The following is a 13,542-nucleotide window of genomic DNA, read 5'->3' as shown; positions in this document are numbered from 1 at the left end:
AGGCTTCTCTTTCCTAATTCTCATAGGCTCTCCTGATTAAGAATTAATCCATTTTCAATTTCAAAGGTTGCTGAATTGAATGAACATAGCAAAGAGACTTGAGGCAGTATAGTGAACCTAGATGATGTGGATTTTAAAGGAGCAGTGGAAGAGAAAGGGAAAATAATCCTATATAATAAAAAGCTAATGTGCAAGTGGTCATCACGCCCTCATGCCCTTGCCCCCTCGTGCCAGAACTACTCAGCCACTCAACACTGGGGAGAGAGGAATGGGAACCAGCCAGGCACAAATGAGCTCGCAAGAGAGGAATGGGGACCAGCCAGGGTGTAGCCCGGGAGAGGGACAAGCCACAAACCCCATGGTCCCAGGCGCCTGCGACCGCAGCCCAGTTAAAGCTGCCCGCCCACAGTCCCCTGCAGCTGTGGCTGGCCCAGGTGAAGCCAGCCCGGGTCCTGGGTGCCTGTGGCCGGCCAGAGGAGGGTTGCTCGGGTCCTGGATGCCAGCGACCGGCTGGAGGAGGGAATCCTGGGTCCCAGGTGCAGGACAAGGCAGAGGCATTTAGGGATGATCAGGCCGATAGGGAGCAGTTAGGGGTGATCAGGCAGGCAGGCAGGCGAGCGGTTAGGAGCCAGTTGTACAACCACCAAGGGGTCCTGGAGTGGAGAGGTTGCAGGCTGGGCTGAGGAACCCCTCCTCCCCGGAGCCTCCCTGCATGAATTTTGTGCACCAGGCCTCTAGTGATTCTATAATGTCCATATAGAGCAGGAACACCACCCACACTAGACCATGGTTTCTCCAACTTCACTAAAAGTTTTATTTTGAAAATTTAAGACATGTTGGTATGAGGACAGGGAAGACGTATTAGAGCATTTAATTCAGTGACTGGATGTGGAGCTGCATAGAGGGAATGGAGTGGTGTTAATGTTAAGCAGTGGAGCTAGAAGGCCATTGTAGTAGTCTGCAGTGAGATCTAATAATATGGTTTGCACAAGGGAGGTATCCATTGTAGAAGAACTCAGGTTTTGAATATATTTTGTAGGGGAGGCTAATAGGCACAAGTTATCATATTCAGAGAATCTGCCCTGTTTTTGTGTTTTGTTTTCACTTCATCCTTACAAAACCCAATATTGAATCAAGTGGGTACTTTTAATTCCCATTTTAAAGATAAAGAAAATCTCAGAGAGGTTAAATACTCCCCAAGGTCATCCAGCTGCAGAGTGCTTGTGTACTAGGATTTTGACCTGGATTCCTTGACTCTTAGCCTCGGGATGCTTCCTCATCTTCACACTATGATCTTATGAAGCCCCAAACAACTTTTATCACAACACCAGAAAAGAACATTGAAGTGTTCATTCCTAGAGGCAGATATATTGAGTTCCCAAAGAAAGTGACAGGCAGGCAGATGACCTTTAAAAGACAAAATTAATGGAGTCCATGACAAAGAAAGATAAAAGAAACAAAATATTTACTAAGGCAATGAGTGGGTTTTAAAAGAATGGGGTGGGGGAAGGAAAACTATAACTAGTTCTACCTCTTTATGTGGATTGTGTCCTTGATTTATTAACTGGATATATTTTTAATGATTTTATTCTCAGAGAAAATTGAGGTGCCTGTACTCAAAAAGAGGCGTGAGGTACTGCCTGTGGATATAACCACCCCTAACAATGTATGTTCTAACGATGCTGTTGGGGAAGAAGTTTCTAGATCACCATCTCAGAAAGAGGAGGCACAGTCCTGTCCTAGCAACTTAAAAGACAACAACTTACAGTTAGGAAAGACAGTTGCTGTAAACATACCAGGAATTACTCTCTCTCCTCACAAAAACCTGACTGTGAACGAAGGAAAAGAAATGTGTGAAACTTGTAGAAGTTCCAGCCATGAGTGAAAGAAGTGGAAACTCCCCTGACTCTCGCAGGTCAGTGTCCTCTCTTATTCAAGGCATCCAGCACTTCTCTCCATCTCTTCTCTATGACTGCATGAACTGTGCTGTTTCTTCATCTGTTTTCTTAGTGTTACATGCAGTATACTTTCTTCTCTCTACTTTCAACATTTTTAAAATTTTAAGAAAGACTAAATGATTGCAAGGGGGAAAGGACTTGCGAATAAGGACATTATGTTTTAAAGGTACACTTTTCTGTTTCATGAAACAATGATCACAGTTTAATACCTCTGAACATTTTGTTGGTTTGGATAAGTGTACAGTTATTGTTTTCCTGGTTCAATAGGAACCAGGCCAGCCAGGTGTTGCTCAGTGGTTGAGCATTAACTTACAAACCAGGAGGTCTTGGTTCAATTCCCGGTCACAGCACATGCCCGAGTTGCTGGCTCCATCCCCAGGAGCAGGCATGCAGGAGGCTGCTGCTCAATGATTCTCTCTCAACATTGATGTTTCTATATCTCTCTCCCTCTCCCTTCCTCTCTGAAATCAATAAAAATCCTATATAATCAAAGGCTAATATGCAAATTGTCCCTGGGGAGTTTGACCAATGAGGAGTTCAACTGCTCACTATGACATGCGCTGACCACCAGGGGCGGCAGCCAGCAGCCAGGGCATGGAAGGCCCTGATTGGCCCTGATCACCGGCCTGGCCTAGGGACCCTACCCTTGCATGAATTTCCTGCACTGGGCCTCTAGTATATTAAAAGAAAAGAAAAAAAAGAGTGGTGATGAAAGAAAAATCAACTTACCTCCTAAAATGTGTTTCTAATGGTCTAAGAAATTTCAGCCTTTTGGAAACTTCAATAAAATTTTTAATTGATTTTTTAAATGATTTATCCTAAGCCTTTAAGTATGGGCTTTGATACCTGTTTTGACATTTTTAAATATCAAAGGTAAGTTCATTTTTTTAAAAAAAAATATGTTTTTATTGATTTCAGAGAGGAAGGGAGAGGGAGCGAGAGATAGAAACGTCAATGATGAGAGAGAATCATTGATCAGCTGCCTCCTACATGCCCATACTGGGGATCAAGCCTGCAACTCAGGCATGTACCCTTGACTGGAATCAAACCTGGGACTCTTCAGTCCGTAGGCCTACACTCTATCCATTGAGCCAAACCGGCCAGGGCAAAAGTAAGTTCATTTTTGTTTTATATCAAAACTTCAAAGCTTCTAGTTTCTGAATATTTGAATTTTTACTAAAATAGAAAATGTCTAGACATGTATAACTTTAGAAACTCATGTTTTAAGAGCCTTAGCCTTAAAGAAAAATTAAAGTAATAGAGGTCAGAAGGTAAGAACGAAAGTGGAAGAGAAATACCTCGTCATTGTTTATTTTTTCTTAAATAATTATTCTGCTAGTTGAAACTCAATTTGATTTCTTTTATGAGACAAATACACATCTACTTATGCAGCCCAGGATCTCATGTTATTTTTACTTATGCATTTTGCTTTTTATATATTACTAGAGGGTGGGGGGTCCCTCAGCCCGGCCTGTGCCCTCTCGCAGTCTGGGACCCCTCAGGGGATGACCACCTGCTGGCTTAGGCCCACTCCCCGGGGGATTGGGCCTTAGATGGCAATCAGACATCCCTCTGGCAGCCCAGCAGCCCTCGGGGGATGTCCACTTGCCAGCGGGGAGCAGGCCTAAACTGCAGTCGGACATCCTTAGCGCTGCTGAGGAGCGGGGAGCAGGCCTAAACAGCAGTCGGACATCCTTAGCGCTGCTGAGGAGGCAGGAGAGGCTCCCACCATGTGAGAGTACCCTGATCACCAGAGGGCAGCTCCTGCATTGAGCGTCTGCCCCCAGGTGGTCAGTGTGTGTCGTAGTGACCAGTCATTCCCAGTCCTTCTGCTGTTAGGGTCAGTTTGCATATTACCCTTTAATCCTTCTGCTGTTAGGGTCAGTTTGCATATTACCCTTTTACTATATAGGATAGAGGCCTGGTGCACGGGTGTGATTCCCAGTCCTTCTGCTGTTAGGGTCAGTTTGCATATTACCCTTTTACTATATAGGATAGAGGCCTGGTGCACGGGTGTGGGCCGGCTGGTTTGCCCTGAAGGGTGTCCCGGATCAGGGTGGGGGTCCCGCTTGGGTGCCTGGCCAACCTGGATGAGGGGATGATGGCTGTTTGCAGCTGGTCACACACCCTTCAGGGTGGGGGTCCCCACTGGGGTGCCTGGCCAGTCTGGGTGAGGGGCTGAGGGCCGTTTTCAGGCTGGCTGGTGACTGAAGCTCCCAACCTCCTTTTTTTCTTTTTTTTTTTTTATTCTGGGATTTATTTACGTTCTATGGCTGTCACTGGAGCTGAGAGCCGGCTTTAGCTCTGAGGCTCGGCTCCAGCTTGAGGCCTTGGCTGCTGAAAGCAGGTATCTGGGTTTGTTTGGCTTCTATAATTGAAACACTGTTGCAACTCCAGCTCTGAGGCCCGGCTGGCTGAAAGCAGGTTTCTGGGGTTTGTTTAGCTTCTATAATTGCAACATTGTTTCTTAGAGTGCAGCTCAGAGGCCGGCAGCGGCAGGCGGGGAACCTTGGCTTCCTCCATCACTGGAGCAAGCAAGCCTCCTGTTGGCTTCAGCTGCCTGGCTGCTGGCCGCCATCTTGGTTGGCAGTTAATTTGCATATCGCCCTGATTAGCCAATGGGAAGCGAGCCTGCAACCTGGGCATGTGCCCTTGACTAGAATCAAACTTGGGACCCATCAGTCTGCAGGCCGACACGCCATCCATTGTGCCAAACCAGCTAGGGCATGCCATTGGTATTTTAATAGGGATTGTGTTGAAGTGGTAGGTTGCTTTGGGTAGTATGGACATTTTAATCATATTAAATCTTCCAACTCATGAACAGGGTATATGCTTCCACTTGTTTGTATCTTTCTCTATTTCTTTTTTTTCAGTGTCATGGTTTAATCACAGGTATTTATTATGTTATCCAAGATAGTCATGATAAATATATATTGAACACTTTAAATAACCATAGAAATGCATGAACAAAAGATTCTAACAAGTCTGATGCTCAAGGACCTTTCATTCAGCTTGGGAGACAGTATCTAGTATGGTTAAATGTATAACCAATGTATAGTATTAGAGCATTAAACAACACAAGAGAAAACACAGTGGCCATGAAACTGAAGTGAACTTTAAGTGCAATATACACAGTTCATAGGAGAAAAAGATCACAATTGCTAAAAGTCCTTATGTCATTCATTTACTTACACGAACTCTTTAATTTAAAGGGAGGAAAAAAAAGTGCTCGTTTCTTGAATACTTTCAATTCTTTCAGGCTTTCTATACATTTTTTTACACTTGATCTCATTTCCCATGCACAACTTTATGAATTCAATGCTATTATTTCCATTTTAGAGACAAAGAAAGGGAAGCAAGAGTTAATCATTTACCTGCAGAGAGAGGACTGTAAGTAAGTGGTGAGACTAGGTACTAAGCATATAATTATGAGAATAGTCCATGGGTTTGCAGGTTAGACATGAATATACATGCTGCCTGGTGAGCGTAAAACTAGGTACTAAGCATATAATTATGAGAATAGTCCATGGGTTTGCAGGAACCTGAAGGATTTCGATGCCTTATTTATTTATTTATTTATTTAAATGGTATATCCTATTTCCTTTTCCACAGAACCTGAAGGATTTCGATGCCTTATTTATTTATTTATTTATTTATTTATTTATTTAAAATATGTTTTTATGGATTTTAAAGAGGGAGAGAGAGAAACAATGATGAAAGAGAATCAGCATGCTCCATATTGGGGATCAAGCCCACAACCCAGACATGTGCCCTGACCTGTAATGGAACTGAGCCACACCAGTGGGGCATTGATGCCATTTTTAAGTATAAGGGACTCAAACAATTTACAGAACTAGTAACTGATGCAAAGATGTTCCCATTTGAAGACCTTTGTCATGAGCCCCTCTATATACCCCACACCTGCCTATTTAAATTGTGCTCATAGGAGTGACTAAAAAAATGAGTATTTCCATTTGTCTGGATTTATCCTTTAAAGTGTGAAGAGAAAGATGTATTTCCTTGGCGTGTGTAGTATAATATGCTTTGCACTCAGAGGTTGCTCAATAAAATTTGATGTTGGCTGAATAGGTGGTGGTGATGGTACCCAGAGTTGTTTTCTTTCAAGTCAAGACCATGGGCTTTTGACCAATTGTCAATGTAAGAAACTTTGAATCCTGTGAAGAATTTTTGTGGGTTTATTCGAGGCAAACTGTCAACAAATGCTGGGAAACAGAATCTCAATGGATTGTGATAATGCTCCAGAGAATAGCAGTTTTGCATCTTATTTTATACATTACAATCAACTGAGGAGATGCTGGTGGGTTACATGAAATCCATTGGTGATAGATTAGGAAGGTGGTAGAAAGCAAAGCAGGGAAACTTCTCAGATTGAATAAAAAGTAAAATGATAGTCACAGACTTCTTTGACTTAGGTGGGTGCAGGATAGTTAACAGTCAACAATTACCTATAGCAATGAGGGGATTTGTGGTCTCCACAGAGTGATGCCTGAGCTTTGAGGGGTCCTGAAAAAGAAAAATTATTTTGACATTGTAAGAATATGTTATCAAAGATGCAGAAAGATAATGGATCAGCTCAGGTAAGGTAAAGATTGACCTTTTTCAGGGAAGATGCTGGCCTAGGACAGTGGTCGGCAAACTGCGGCTCGCGAGCCACATGCGGCTCTTTGGCCCCTTGAGTGTGGCTCTTCCACAAAATACCACGTGTGGGCACGCGTACAGTGTGATTGAAATTCGTGGCCCATGTGCAGAAGTCGGTTTTCGGCCTGAGTGAGTCTGTTTTGAAGAAGTACTGTTGATATTTGGCTCTGTTGACTAATGAGTTTGCCGAACACTGGCCTAGGACATGACTACTCACAATAAGCTGCTGTTGGTTTAAAAAGTTTTAATTTCAGACCATACTTTGTGGTTACTTTAGGTCTCTGAGTTTGCAAGGCCACCATGCAGGCTTCCCCTGAACTAGCCAAGTTAGCACGTGGCCCCCTTTCATCCACACAATCAAAAAGAAAACAAACGTGTTCTGTCAAACGCTAGAGAAAGCCCTGCAGTCAGTAAAAAAAGCCACTTAGTTTTCACTGGCCAGTGGTACTAAGTAGGTAGAGCGTAGGCCCATGCACCAAAGGGTCTTGGGTGTGATTCCTGGCCAAGGGCACATATCTGGGTGGCAGGTGTCATCCCTGGCTCCAGGGGCATGTGCGGGAGGCAGCCAATTGATGTGTCTTCTTACATGGATGTTTACCTGTCTGTCTGTCTGTCTCTCCCTCCCTCCCTTCTACTCTTTCTAAAAAGCAATGGGAAAAATATCCTCGGGTGAGGATTAACAAAAACTAAACATTTTAAAAAATCCACTTAATTTGAAATGCCAAACATTTTTCTTATAGCACCCTAGTCTCTGTTTAGGATGCTAAGACCAGAGAAATTTAGCGGTTCAACTGTTTTCTGTCATATTATAATGTTTAATACTCTATTGTCAGGTGATGAATCAGAGGGTAGGAGTTTACAAATCAGTCCCTAGGGTCTTTGCATTTCATCTTTCCAGGCAACCTGCAGTGATAGGCCTCCCTTAAGAAAACTAGTTCAAAAGCTAAGAAAACTTTGGCACAAAAAGAGAAAATATGAGCTAGGGCACTCGGCGGCTAATGAATAGAATGGCCCCACGTCATTCATATAGTTCATGTATGAGGAGACAAGAAGAAATCCTAAGTCTTCAGGCTGGATGTGGGCAACCTCTCCTGTGGCTCCATGCGCGGTATCCATCTAACCAGAACCTTGGCTGAGGTCGAGGAAGCACCCCGTAATGAGCTGGTGTGGGCTCATGGACACATGCAGGACTGGCCCTGGAAAGAACGCAACCTTGCATGGCCTCTGAGCAGCAAGAAGGGGCCCTGCTACCTCCTGAGGAAGAAGAGATTTTGGAGGCAAATCAGGAAAAGAAAATCCCAGGAGATATGATGAACAGAAAAGAGCATCAGGTCTGAAGAAGCAGTTCCTAGGACTTGTCCGGACCCATTGAAAAGTTCAGGACGCTCAGTCCTCATTCAGGAAGAGCCAGGCACACTAAAGCAAAAAATCCTTCTTACTCCTGAGAACAAGAAGTAAAATTACTTATTGCCTACCTCCCTCCAAAACTAAGCAAATTACAAGGAGAAAAAAAACATAAGAAAGCTATATGCTCATTTGGGCACAATCACAAGCAGATAACTGATGTAGCATATTGAAAAAGATGATAGCTTGTTTGTTGTTTTTTAAAGCTTAGCTTTTGATTTGACAGTTTTACGTTAAATGTCTTATCTTTGCGTATGCATTTACCTTGCAGAAAGGGATCATTATGATAAGAAAACGAATTGGTATTATTAACTACTAATACCACTTTTTATAAATGGATACAATGAACTCATAGAGTGGCAGCTTTTGCTGAAATTCTTCCTTCTCCTTTTTGAGCTTATTCTTATCTCTGACTGGAACTTGTGAACAGCTGTCTAGAATTGATGAGATGACCCCATTTGGGTCCCAATCAGCTCAGCAGGAGAGATTGTCATGCTTAGGAGCTGAGTGTCACTGATGTAGTAAAAGTAACAAACTAAAGTGCAGTCGAGGGAAAAACTCACAGGCTAACCCCTCTAAAGATTCCCTTTACACAGAGGAAATGTTAAAGTAATTACGAGAATAATAACTTATACCATGTGGTTAAAACACTCAGTGTACTGAAAGTAGGGAGCTTTCTTCGAAGATTAGTTTGAATCATAATGTGCCAGAGGCTCCCCCTAAGTGTCCCCAAGCCTGTGTGTTCCCTCTCTGCCCCCATAAAGGGTAGAATTTGCCCCAACATATTACCTCACCCTTTGTACCCATGCAGAATGTCTTCCATCCAGAGGTTTCAGTGTTTCCACAAATGTAAATTAACAAGCCTCAGCATCACTTCTGTCCACAGAGATGGTTCATTTAAGTACCACAGAAATTCACCTAAATGGCCCTCTCAGGGTCACCTGACAAGTCCTTTGTGTCATCTGGTATTGGATATTCAAAGTGCAAAACTACTTGCACCCTCATTACGGTTCCAAATTTATTGCATCCTTAGCAAGTACCACTGGAAGGATAAATCATCTTTCATCCTGATCAAGGCTCCTACCACTTGGCCTTCCTCAGTCTCACTGAGCGACCACATTCCTTGGAAGCCAGACTTCAGCCCTCCTCTTTCTTATCTTATCTGCCCCCAAACCTAAGTGAGGACAGAACATGATGGTTTTTTAAGATGTTTTAGGAATCACTTTGATTAAATAAATAGTTGGCCATATATATTTTTATTCCCCAAACTCATTATTAATCCAGTGAACAAATATTGATTAAAAACTTACTGTGTTTCCTGCCACTCATGTGCTAGACACAGGGAAAACTTCAGTCATGCTCCTCCCTTCATGGGAAGGACAGACAGTAAACAAGAATCAGCCACACTGTGGTCAGTGCTATGAAGATGACAAACGTGATGGGCTGGGTGAGGCAGGTAGGAATGGATGGACCGGGGAAGCTCACTAAGCAGGTGATATTTGAACTGAGACCTGGAGCATGAGAGTAAGTCAGACTTTCCTTCCTTCCTTCCTTCCTTCCTTCCTTCCTTCCTTCCTTCCTTCCTTCCTTTCTTCCTTGCTTCCTTCCTTCCTTCCTTCTTTCCTTCCTTCCTTCCCTTCAGATTTTCATTTCTAATAAAGTATACATCAATCTTTAATATTCCGCATTATAAAAAAGCTCTTTTGTGGTCATTTTATTTTTCCTCAGGGTATAAGGATCATGGGACCAAAAAGAGAGAAAACCACTGTGGTCCATCCCCAACCATGATGAGTCCATTTCTTGCTCTGACCTCATAAGGCGCCATTGTGATGCGATTCAAAGCCAATCCTATATAAGGTTCTGGCTGAGTCCAGGAAGCTGTTGGGTTGTAGTGGTTGGTTGGATTGGTTGGTAGTAGTGGATTGTCGGATTTATTGGTTTTTTCTTTTTACCTCTTCCTTCTCCTCATTTTCCTGTTCCTCCTCCTCCTCCTCTTCCTCTTCCTCCTCCTCCTGCTCCCCTCCTACCACTTGTCCCCTTCAGGGGAACATTTAAATCACCATGTGTGATTTTTTTGAGGACACATCGGCCAGAGTGGAGTGGCTGTGTGGGAACTATGCCATCCTCGATGACATCGGGAGGGGCTCCTTTGGAGAAGTGAGACTGGCCCGCCACCTCCCTACCAACATGAAGGTGGCAGTGAAAATAGTCAACTGTGAAGATCCCGCAGACGTGGCCGAAGAGATATATTGTATGAAAGAATTAAACCACCCGAACATTGTAAAATTGTTCGAAGTGGTCAACACTGACCACCAGGTATACATATTTTTTTTTCGCTAAAAGTATTACAAAGGGTATTACATAAGTGTCCTTTTCCCCCCCCGCCCTTGACAAGCCCCTGCCCTCCCTTACCCCCCAGTGTCTTATGTCCATTAGTTATGGTTATATGGATGCATACAAGTCCTTCGGTTGATCTCTTACTCCCCTCCCTCCTGTCCCCCAACCCTCCCTGGCCTTCCCACTGCAGTCCGACAATCAGTTTGAGGCAGCTCTGCCTCTGTATCTATTATTGTTCAAAAGTTTGTAATGGTCTTAATTATCCATGAAAGAGTGAGATCATGTGGTATTTTTCCTTCATTGACTGGCTTGTTTCACTTAGCATAATGCTCTCCAGTTCCATCCATGCTGTTGCAAATGGTAAGAGTTCCTTCTTTTTAACAGCAGCATAGTATTCCATCGTGTAGATGTACCACAGTTTTCTAATCCATTCATCTACTGATGGGCACTTAGGCTGTTTCCAGATCTTAGCTATGGTGAATTGTGCTGCTATGAACATCTGGGTGCATATATCCTTTCTGATTGGTGTTTCTGGTTTCTTGGGATATATTCCTAGAAGTGGGATCACAGGGTCAAATGGGAGTTCCATTTCCAATTTTTTGAGGAACCTCCATACTGCCTTCCATAGTGGCTGCACCAGTCTGCATTCCCACCAGCAGTGCACAAGTGTTCCTTTTTCTCCACATCCTCTCCAGCACTTGTCGTTTGTTGATTTGTTGATGATGGCCATTCTGACAGGTGTGAGATGGTACCTCATTGTTGTTTTGATTTGCATCTCTCGGATGATTAGTGACTTTGAGCATGTTTTCATATGTCTCTTGGCTTTCTGAATGTCCTCTTTTGAAAGGTGTCTATTTAGATCCTTTGCCCATTTTTTGATTGGATTGTTTATCTTCTTTTTGTTAAGTTGTGTGAGTTCCCTATAAATTTTGGAGATTAAGCCCTTATCAGATATGACGTTGGCAAATATGTTTTCCCAGGAGGTGGGTTTTCTTGTTGTTTTGTTGATGGTTTCTTTTGCTGTGCAGAAGCTTTTTATTTTGATGTAGTCCCATTTGTTCAGTTTCTCTTTAGTTTCAACTGCCCTAGGAGCTGTATCAGTGAAGAAATTGTTTTGGCATATGTCTGAGATTTTGTTGCCTTTGTATTCTTCTAGAATTTTTAGGGTTTCCTGTCGTACATTTAAGTCCTTTATCCATTTTGAGTTTATTCTTGTGTATGGTGTAAGTTGGTGGTCTAGTTTCATTTTCTTGCATATATCTGTCCAATTTTCCCAACACCATTTATTGAAGAGACTATCTTGGCTCCATTGTATGTTCATGCCTCCTTTGTCAAAAATTAATTGAGCATATTGGTTCGGGCTAATTTCTGGACTCTCTATTCTATTCCACTGATCTATATGTCTGTTCTTGTGCCAGTACCAGGCAGTTTTGAGAACAGTGGCTTTGTAATACAGCTTGATATCTGGCATTGAGATCCCACCTACTTTGTTCTTTCTCAGGATCGCTGCAGCTATTTGGGGTCTTTTTTTATTCCAGATGAATTTTTGGAGAGTTTGTTCTAGATCTTTGAAGAAGGCCATTGGTATTTTAATGGGAAGTGCGTTGAATTTATAGATTGCTTTGGGTAGTTATGGACATTTTAATGATGTTGATTCTACCAATCCAACAACATGGTATGTTCTTCCATCTGTTTATGTCTTCCTCTATCTCTTTTTTCAACGTCCTGTAGTTTTCTGAGTAGAGGTCTTTAACCTCTTTAGTTAAGTTTATTCCTAGGTATCTTAATTTTTTTGGTGCGATGGTAAATGGGATTGTTTTTCTAATCTCTCTTTCTGAAAGTTCACTGTTGGTGTATAGAAATGCCTCAGATTTCTTGGGGTTAATTTTGTATCCTGCTACATTGCCAAATTCATGTATTAAGTCTAGTAGCTTTTTGATGGAGTCTCTAGGGTTTTGTATGTATAATATCATGTCATCTGCAAATAAGGACAGTTTTACTTCCTCTTTTCCAATTTGGATGCCTTTTATTTCTTCTTCTTGCCTAATTGCAATGGCTAATACTTCCAGTACTATGTTGAACAGGAGTGGCGAGAGTGGGCATCCCTGTCTTGTTCCCGTTCTTAGGGGAAATGGTGTTAGTTTTTGTCCATTGAGTATGATGTTGGCTGTGGGCCTGTCATATATGGCTTTTATTATGTTGAGGTATGATCCTTCTATTCCCACCATGCTGAGAGTTTTTATCAAAAATGGGTGTTGGATTTTGTCGAATGCTTTTTCTGCATCAATTGATATGACCATGTGGTTTTTTTCTTTCAATTTGTTTATGTGATGTATCACGTTTATTGATTTACGGATGTTGTACCATCCTTGCATCCCTGGGATAAATCCTACTTGGTCATGGTGTATGATCCTTCTGATGTACTGCTGGATCCGATTTGCTAAGATTTTGTTGAGGATTTTGGCATCTATGTTCATGAGGGATATTGGCCTGTAATTCTCTTTCATTGTGTTGTCTTTACCTGGTTTTGGAATTAGGGTGATGCTAGCTTCATAGAATGTGTTTGGAAGTGTTCCTTCCTCTTGAACTTTTTGTAGTAGTCTGAGGAGGATAGGTTTTAGTTCTTCCTTGAAAGTTTGGTAAAACTCCCCTGAGAAGCCGTCCGGTCCTGGGCTTTTGTTTGCTGGAAGCTTTTTGATAACTGCTTCAATTTCTTCCATAGTTATTGGCCTATTGAGATTTTTAGATTCTTCCTGATTGAGTTTTGGAATGTTGTATTTTTCTAGGAATTTGTCCATTTCCTCCAGGTTGTCTAGTTTGTTGGAGTAGAGTTGCCCGTAGTATTGTTTAACAATCATTTGTATTTCTGTGGGGTCTGTTGTTATTTCGCCTCTATCGTTTCTGATGTGGTTTATTTGGGACCTCTCTCTTTGCTTCTTGGTGAGCCTGGCTAGGGGTTTGTCAATCTTGTTTATCCTTTCAAAGAACCAGCTCTTGGTTTCATTGATTTTCTGTATTGTTTTTTTGGTCTCTATTTCATTGATTTCTGCTCTGATCTTTATTATCTCCTTCCTTCTGCTCACTCTGGGGTTTTCTTGTTGCTCTCTTTTCTAATTCTTTGAGTTGTAGAGTTAGATGATTAACTACCATTTTTTCTTGTTTTTGAGGATAGGGCCTGTAGAGC

The 13,542-nt window shown here is 42.3% G+C and overlaps 1 pseudogene; it reads left to right on the top strand.

The window, feature by feature from the left end:
- Positions 1 to 1,842: 1,842 nt before the first annotated feature.
- LOC111824517 overlaps positions 1,843 to 13,542 on the top strand; it is a 16,794-nt pseudogene continuing 5,094 nt past the window's right edge.

This window comes from Myotis lucifugus, unplaced genomic scaffold (assembly GCF_000147115.1).
Source record: "Myotis lucifugus unplaced genomic scaffold, Myoluc2.0 scaffold_1937, whole genome shotgun sequence".
In the NCBI taxonomy this organism is placed as follows: Eukaryota; Metazoa; Chordata; class Mammalia; order Chiroptera; family Vespertilionidae; genus Myotis; species Myotis lucifugus.
Note: the sequence above shows the minus strand (reverse complement) of the source record. Positions and strands in the feature narration are given on the sequence as shown.